Source organism: Rhipicephalus microplus, chromosome 2 (genome assembly GCF_043290135.1).
Source record: "Rhipicephalus microplus isolate Deutch F79 chromosome 2, USDA_Rmic, whole genome shotgun sequence".
In the NCBI taxonomy this organism is placed as follows: Eukaryota; Metazoa; Arthropoda; class Arachnida; order Ixodida; family Ixodidae; genus Rhipicephalus; species Rhipicephalus microplus.
The window spans coordinates 106,354,243-106,363,673 of NC_134701.1; the positions used below are offsets into that span (position 1 = coordinate 106,354,243).

Genomic DNA, 9,431 nt, shown 5'->3' on the forward strand with positions numbered 1-9,431 from the left:
TGTCCAAGATTATGTCATAAAAGACATGCTACGTTCGACGTCCCTACTCCTGATTCACAAAACATGTACTTACCGCGTTCGCAGGTAGAAGTATATGCTATGCAGTTTTTATTTCGTATGTTTTCGAGTGGCTGAGGGTGGCCACTTGGTCACAGGCCTCTAGCCAGGTCTCCGGGTCTTCGATAGTTGATCAATGGAAGCTCAGTGGCTATCGGGGTGGCTGACTTACGATTGTCGCAGAGGACACAGCGGCCGCCATCGTACTGGTCATTCTAGTCGCCACAGCTTTTTGCTTGTCCAGTAGGAGTCTGTGCTAAGAGGATAGTCCTTCAGTTGGCAGCTGCCTGGTTGCCCGTGACGGGGTCGGTGTCATCGTCACAGTTGGGGCTTAGCTTATGGCTCTAGGGGGGCGTTCGGTATATGAACCAGAAAGCCAACCCCCCCCCCCCCCCCACCAGAAATGAAGTATAGACGTGAACGAAGGTAGGAGACTGTGTCTCTAAGATGACACTGTTTATTTGGCTGAACTTGTGGTCGGTAAACGAAAACACTGATTACAGCGGTACACAGTGGCACAGATAACGGCTAAGAGAGCGTCGGCCGTCAATATACTGAAAACTGAGGAAACGGGTCGGCAAATATATATGAGCTGCCGAAAGTTCCAGTGTTTTCGCTATTGGCCATTCGGGTTTCAGAATGATCTGGTATGCTCGCATTGCGCGTAAGTCCAATTAAATAATCTACTACAGTCTCAAAGATTTTCGAACACTGCAGGTGCAGTTTGCACTTAACGTTTCTTACGGTGTAACTTTTCTCACAGTGTAACAATAAGCGATTGCGATTTCTTCCTGCGATTTCTTACAGTGTAACATTTCCTACAGTGTAACTTGAGAAAGAAATGTGGCAGTATTTAGGTGATAACTTTCTACTCAATGCGTTGCAGCAATAACTATACAATTGCACTACATCGCAACTAAAATGCATGCTTGATCATGCTCAAATTCACCTTGCTATAGTCATGCAATGGAGTGCATTACCGTGTTTTAGGGTTGAATGAGCGTTATGGTAATGTTATAAAGAAGAACAAAAAACGTTTATAGGGTGGTGTGATATCTGAGCATTTGTCATAGTTGATGAACAGCTGCTCCAGAACTTGATGTCTTGACAGTTGATTTTAAAATTGTGTTGCGTCTTTTTCTGTTAGTAGTATTCACTGGGAATATCTCTTTTGTAGGTAACTACATACAGTGGTTCAGTTTAAAGTATTTATTTGAACATGAGACGTGGATTGTGCGTATTATCAACGTACGGTCGAATATTCGAAAAGATGTTTTCGGACAGATTGATTTTTAATTTTGTTATTTCAAATCGAATAAATTCAATACACCTCATTTCACGTCAAGAATTATGTTTTGAAGAAGTTGACTGGTTAAAAGTGGTTGATTGACAACTTGATGGGATCAGTGAACCATTTACTAGGCAGTTGTGACAATGACGTTGTTTGAAACATGTACAATACATAATACAGTAAACGTAATGTATATAAATACTTAAAAAAATCGAGGTCAATGTAACAAACACTTCACAGTAGAAAATAAACTGAACGACGTGCTGATATAAAAAGTATAGACAATAGGTACATCACCAGAAAACAGTTAACAGTATACATAAGAAAGGAAAATACAATACTAGAGTTAAAGCTGAGAAAAAGAAGGCAATATCACATTAGTTGAATAAAAATGTGTTTCTGTACGTGACACACATCTCAATATATACATCCGAAGTCAGCGACGAAGTTGTATGGACTTAATATCGATGTGCCCAAGTTTTGCGGTATACAATCTTTTTGATGAACTATTATTCTAGAAACAAGCAGTGCAAGGTTCCTATAAAAAGCTGCATTTTACAACGTGAAGACTTACGGGCTATATGCTTGAATACAAAAAACAACAACGTCAGAGTTTTCTTTTTTTTAACGAAAACCTGTTTACGTGACTGTACATATTTAAATCATAGGCGGATTTAGTTTGTATTGTTTTTGACCTTCTAGTTAAAGCGAATCAATCAAGCATCAGTGCTTCTATTTCTTAACGAAACATGTTTTGTTGCTAGACAAAAAATTGCACCAACGGCCCCTTTTAGAGTTGTTTTGGCAAAATACTACCACACGTGAAGATAATGTAGTGCAACGTAGCTTCACCGAGTGACGCGCATAACTTACGGAACTGCATAATTACCGATAGGCAAGCAGAAGCTCGACTCGCGCCACCACGAGAAAAGATACAAGAGGCCAGGAATCTTTATGAAGCGCCCTACCGCAGCGGCACTGATTGAATGCGTCAGTAAGTCATTTACAAAGATAAAGAAGAATATTACTGCATCCCACAGGCACCCAACCGTCCTATTTCAAGTGAAAAGTTGTCGTGAGGGTTTCAATATAAATGAGTAACATGGTACTGCAATGTTGGATGCACCACGCGCATTTGCCTCTAGGTGAACACCATATAATACATTCACTGTGTTGAATGCTGGTGGTTTTCTGGGTAACCCTGAGTAGTTCGACTCGGTGGAAGTTAGGGCTATTTCAATCACGTAGGTAACAATAACTCCGAAATTTAATTTGTATACATAATTTTTGTTCTCTTTTGTTCGTGTGGTATGTTCACGTTCTCAACTAAATTGCTAGAAATCTTAATCGTTGGCGGGAAACAAGGAGGAGGAAGAAATAAACAAAAAGGGCACTTTCTTTGTTTTTGATTACACTCTTTCTTTCTTTTCGTAGAAATATTTATTACTTTAAATGCCTGAAATTCATATAACTCGTTGTTGGCCAGTTCCAATGAGTGGGCATGAGCTGTAGTTGAGACATCATCACCGTCATCATCATCAAGGGCAGATAGTCCAAACACGTGGGCATCAAGTTCACCACCCTGTTATGAAGGAAAAGAAGAAGAGATTAAGACAAAGAAACTAGAATAAGAGAAAAAAAAACTAATGTTTCCTCAACACTGCCGCGTTGTGTGCGAATCTGTAGGTTTTAAACACACTGTCAAAGTCCGCATTGTTTTGCTAATCTGCGACGCATAGGACCACGAGCAGGAAGAATACAAAACTGCCAGCCTAAAGGAAACACTGGTTGCGGCGCTCGACCGCTGGCTTAGGCAACGAAACTGGTTTGATCATGGCCGTGGCGGTCGCATTTTTATGGAGGTGATCTGCTATTGGCCCAAATACTGTGCGATGTCAGTGCGTAATATAGAACACTAGGTGCTCGAATTTTCCGGAGCATCTATATACTGCAGTACGCTTGTATCGTGGTATTAGCACGTAAAACAACCCATATATCTGGCATCAGCAGTAGTGAGGCAAAAATTTTCAAGAAAGCGTAATATGCAAAACATGTTTTCTTTTAGCTACAGAGTAACAAAAAATAAAGTATAGAGGCTCGTAAAATTTACAACACCCTCAATATAGTAAGAGCTTGGCCAGAGCTAATGAGCAGGTTGCTTTCGGCACACAGAAAAGCGACCCTTTTATGTTACTCGCCCATCTACTTATTTTGTTTTCTGCTTGCTTCACTAGGCTTCCTATTACAGTGGCACTCTTCGCAGCAGATACCTATTCCAGGGTCGTTAGAGTGAAGCGCATTCGGTGCGCTTGTTAACATCGAGGCCGAGAAACGTGCGAGCTAGTAGCCTATCCCCGTCGGCCCAGCCAACATCGTTGCAAACGTTTCGCCACGTTGATAGTTTATGCTTTATATATTGTGCTTGCGAAACGCGGTCTTTGCGAGGCGCTTCATTATATTACCGAGGCTACGCCTACTACGGAGCCTCCCTTTCATGAAGCAAGATGGGCACCCTGACACGAAAGCAAATTTAAAGTTATTTAAACATAGAGAACAGAATTGCGCTGGTTTTGTTTTTTCTTGTTCGTTCACTGTGAGACAACAGATTCAGAACAATGTTAGGGGTCATCAACTATGCCATAGTTGCATAAAATTTGAGAGCCAGCCACGCATGCCATTTTTCCTGTCTTAAGTAACAAAGTGATAAGCCCCACATGAACGTAGGTAAGAAAAAGCTCATGGCCCGCAAAAGTGGCGTAGTGGTTATGGTGCCAGTGGTATTCCTGAAAGTCGACCAACCCCAACTCGTCACGCGGGCCCGCCTGGCGCTTCAAGTCAGAAAGTTCCTGAAATAAGGGAACCTCTCACATTCACTCTTTGATCACCTAAGAAACGTTTTCTGTTTCTCACTCTCGCAGGGCTGAAGCATAAGAACCGAAACTCGCGGGCTGAAGGTAATCATCGAATTTGCGGTTCTAAACGTAGTGGTGACAGTTAAAGGGCAGCCAGTGTAGCCTAAGGAGTACAAAATCATAGCTGTTGTGCAACATAATAAATAATCACTGCAAAAGGGGCGTGCGAATTTAGCGCTTTTCAGCGAGCCAATGCCGTCAAACACTTTTTTGTTTCACAAGTGAAGCGAGGCTGCTGGTAACCTGCACGGCTTCTTAAGTTCGGTACACGAGTAGTACGTACTTCTTCCCTGTTATTTTTTTTTCGCTGCAGGAAACATGTGCAATTGAGGTCGTTCGCGTATGCATAGATAACTGAAAGTGCTGTTTCTGCGTTCATGCATTTTATGTAGGCAGTCTACTCTACATAGCGGAAGCGCCAGGTGCGCCCGTACAGAGACGCCTCGCTAGCGGTGAGCTATAGCGTCTTTTCCACTAACTCGCGTCAGTGTCGCTCAGCGTTATGTTGCAAAACAAAGTGTGTGGACTGCGACATTTTACGCCTGGCAAGGCACTGCTGATCGTGCATATCGTGAATCAGTTCTGCTGTGGCAGTACTTGGTGACCGTAAGAGTGCTCACGTAGCTAATCACGTAATCTCGAGTGCTCACGTAATGACAGCGCACAAAAGCTTCGCCATATTTGGTGGAAGCTGGCAACAGCGGTCCAATCCTAAAACGGCTGTTATTAGGCGCCCTATCTACTGCCACCTCGCAGTGCTCGTGCTGCAAATATTGAACCCACACATGAACGCAGCGCCACTGTGACGCATCCCCGTTGGTAGTCCGCATGGTATCAACAACGATGATGCGTCATGTCCGAACACCATGCTTCTTAGAGGGCCAATGTGAGAGGCAACATTAGGAAACATGAGTAGGGCATCTCGGTGCTGGTATCAAGGTGCCTAATGTGAAATTGTGTTGGGAGTATAAATAAATGCCTTCTAAATGTGACCTTGCAAGCTCCCTTATCTTGAGGAATGCAAGACACTGCCTTATGAATATTAACACAACTCAAGGAATTTCCACTGATGGCTACCACAATTAGGCAGCACTAACTAGGTACTCTCTCATGTGAACGAATAGTGGGAGCCTAAGCTAGCCAAATGTGGAGAGCAGATAATGACGAGTTGATATGGAGGTGAACGTCTTAATCAGGCACATTTCATTGGCATTGAAAAAAAAACCTTCAGGCAGTGGTAGTTTTTGTCTTCGTAGTTGGTCAACCTTATTTGCCTCCTTGCTCATTCGGAAGAAACGGTCGATATACATTATTTTGCCCATCACTAACAGTGCGCCACTTAGTATATATACTGAAATGTCAGCATTTTGACAAAAGTCTGTCTGACTGCGTGGAGGATTACGGTAATAGAATTACCTCCAGCGACAATTAATCTTTCGAAAACCCGACGTCTCGAGACCAGCTTGATGAGGGGTAACTCTGATGACCAGGGAAGCGTGCAGGTGCATTGTTGTAGTGTCTTAGGCTCAGTTTTTTCCTTTCCCTCACGTTTCGGAGGCCGTGTACTTATATAAAAGGCATTGTTCCCTGGTGCCGGTTCATGATTGACAGTGCGTGTTGTATTTGCCAGGGCTCGAGCATGAGCCTCTTTTCCAGATTATTTTCCATTTTTGTGGCAGAAGCGCCGTCGAAGTCAATCTGACAATTGTGCTTCTGACAATGCTCTGCAAGGCCACTGCAATGCACTTCCATCTTCCGGACGCCGTTCTTGCGCTAGCGTATTCTTTCCGTAAAGCAGTTATTTTCACCTATGTGGCTTTGTGGACATTCGGCACCCGACATTTCGTATACCACGCCTTGGTGTTGCACCCTGGCAGAGCTGCTCACTAGTTCCCGGGAGCCTACGAAAATGACTATTACCACGGCCGAAAGATCGACCATCCAGGGATCAACACAAGCGTTTTCTTACGCCAACTCCTGGCGAGTGTGCACAACAGATATACGTCTTCCAGTGCGTGTTTGTGTTTTGGCAAACTTAAACTTTGAACTGCATCGCTTTTCATCTACTAAAGGTGTATTACTCCTTTTTTTTTCAAAACCAAAATGAGTTATACCCGAAAGTAGCCTGCAACATTCATATCAGGCTCATTTCGCAGTTTGAGTTCCGGTAAATGCGTAAATAGCTTAGTCCTCAAGATAGCGGACTGCCTTAATTTCTCGTGTAAATTGAGTATCAGTGATCAGATACGCCTTCCAATTCCTACCATCCTTTCAATTCCAAATTCTCAGCCGTGCTATGGGCTCACGTGAACAATTGCACAGCCGAGCACACTTCAAATGTTTACCTTGCTCAAATGTTCGCTCTGGAACAATGTTTGTCAGTGATATTGTGTCGCGTTTGACCTATTTATTTCTTTTTTGTTCCTGGATTTCGCCAAAATATTATACAACCACAATTATTGTCTGCGTGCCGAAGGCGGATTCAGCGTTATTCGCACAGGTGGCATTCTGGCCGACGAAGGTATCAATCAGGCTATAGCTTGTGAACACTAGGTGCGTTTCTCGACTAGCGTGTTGCTAAACATTGGAACATACATTGCTATTTACTGGTGTAACTTCATATACACTATTCAACCATGCGCTAAAGTCCATGCAGACTTCTGAATTGACAGCTCGCCAGTACCAGCAGGGTATTTCAATCGGTGGAACTTAGTCTTCAACATCACGCATGAGAAGGAAAAAACGAAAAATTGCTAAGTCGATAGTCGTGCAATCATGAGCAATGTTTAAGCTCACACATTGGAGTGATGAAAAGATCCAGGGAACTGCGCGGAGACGAAGCGGTATCACGAGCAGGCAGGAAGTGTTGAATGTCGCTCGAGAAAGCGCGAATCAATAACAACTAGGAAGAGTAGCGATAACGCCAATGTACTGTGGCATAGTCCGAAAACGCAATTCATGCAATAAAAACATATTGCATACTGTTTCTCTCTCTCTCTCTCTCTCTCTCTCTCTGTGTGTGTGTGTGTGTGTGTGTGTGCGTGTGCTTGTGTGTGTGCGTGCGTGTGCTTGTGTGTGTGCGTGTGCTTGTGTGTGTGCGTGTGCTTGTGTATGTGTGCTTGTGTGTGTGTGTGTGTGTGCGTGTACTTGTGTGTGTGTGTGTGTGTGTGCGTGTGCGTGTGCGTGTGTGTGTGTGTGTGTGTGTGTGTGTGTGTGTGTGTGTGTGTGTGTGTGTGTGTGTGCGCGCGAGTTTTTCACCACTCACTGTTTAGGCACGCCAACATTTCGCACCTGCATTCTTAGCGGTGATCAGGGTTGCATCATAAACTTTGTGTAACTCGAGTTAAAAAATCATGATAGATATGGCCTTTCCAGAATTCTTCAACTTTCTTTGGAACGTAGCTATGTTACACATGAAAAAACCTGTTGCGCGGAGTCACAAAGAACATTCTTCATTGATCTGTGTAAGCTGATATTACTCTTCGCTGACAGTTGTTGCGCAAGTTCATATTTTACACGTGGAAATGAGTATCATAATTATTGATTAATGGGCTAACAAAAACGAATATAAAGTACAACAGCGAATGGCAAATTATCGTTGATCTTTGCTACACACTTTGCTACTTGGTCACAAAAGCAAATATCAGTTTAGCAAGAGAAGATACCTCTCATAGATTGTCCCTTAGTCTTTAGAGGCAGTTGATAATTTTCATTTAAGTAGTGAACACGCAAGTGTTTTCAATCATTCCTTGTATATCTTGAATTAGTTTTTGAATACGTATATTGTCAATGCTGAATGTAATTGCGATAGGTGTATAGTGTTCATAAAAGACTGAAATTTCTAGCAATGAGTAGATAACTACAGAAATACCTGATTCATCATATAGAAAACAGAGAGATGCCTAGTGTAATTGATAAATAATTTATTGCACATTGAGGGCAAGAAACATTGTGGCAGACGTCGTGCCTGGTAGATGTGAATGTCGTGCGACGAAATCATCTCTTTTTGTCACAGCGTTTCACCAAGAACTGTGTCTTTTTATTTTGATAGCAATTATATGGACACTCTTAGCTGGATTGAGCCACAAATGGCCCCCCCCCCCCGCCCCGTGGTGGTCTCGTGGCTAAGGTACTCGGCTGCTGACCCGCACGTCGCCGGATCAGATCCCGGCTGCGGCGGCTGCATTTCCGATGAAGGCGGAAATGTTGTAGGCCAGTGTGCTCAGATTTGGGTGCACGTTAAAGAACCCCAGGTGGTCGAAATTTCCGGAGCCCTCCACTATGGCGTCTCTCATAATCATATGGTTGTTTTTGGACGTTAAACCCCATAAATCAATATAGATTTAGCCAGCGGCGTCGGCGGGCGTCGGTGTCATGTGTCGTATATGTATACGTGTCAATATACTGAAAGTGTAAGAAAGAAACAATCTCCCAGAAAAAAAAGACTCTGGCGCATGGAATCGAACGTGCGACCTCCACTCCGTGAATGCGAGGTGTTAATCATTGACACACCGAGAAGTACCTCCTTAGAGTTTAAACGACAACCTATTGATATCTACCACTTACCGCTGTTGGCTGTCATATCAGGGGGTAACTATCGTGTTTTAAGCATTATCAGCAAGAAGGCGCAGTGAGCACGCGGCGGCTCTCATCTCTCATGCGTCCTTTGACCTGCGTAGAGAATAAGGGAGTGTACGCTCGATCATGTGCCCTTATATTGCAGTGGGAGAATCGTACGTCTTGGCTAGCCTTTGAGATTTGTCAGAACAATTCTGATGTAGTTACCGGGCGCCTAAAGGTCACTGCAATCGTTCCACAGCCTTCATTTGCGAAAAGGGCGTGCTTTTGAAACACAGCGAAGTAACAGCTGAGGTGATCATTCACGTTACTCTGTACCTGCGAGTACATTTTATGCGTTTTTGTGTCTGAGAAACGTGGGGCACGTTTCTATCTGCTTGCCCTTCGTTTCGTGACCTTCAAATTGGTTGCTAGCGTGTTCATTGCTTCGCATTTGCAGCAAAGCTGGGACTTTTTTTTATTTCTTCAAATCTGTTCGGTGAGTGCTTGTCATTACGAGTATATTACAAGTAGCCTATTTTTCTCTTTTTTTCGCTAATTCATTTGACGCTGGTGCAGTGCCTATCAAAAGTAACGCTCGCTGACTTATTTCT

General features: G+C 43.4%; 1 long non-coding RNA gene across 1 annotated transcript; it reads right to left on the reverse strand.

Annotated features, from left to right (window-relative positions):
* Window positions 1-2,742: 2,742 nt before the first annotated feature.
* LOC142785416 (uncharacterized) lies at window positions 2,743-8,968 on the reverse strand. Its single transcript, XR_012888957.1, has 2 exons — window positions 8,827-8,968; window positions 2,743-2,930 (listed from the first exon to the last, which is right to left on the reverse strand). It is a non-coding gene; the product is annotated as an uncharacterized LOC142785416 (long non-coding RNA).
* Window positions 8,969-9,431: the final 463 nt, after the last annotated feature.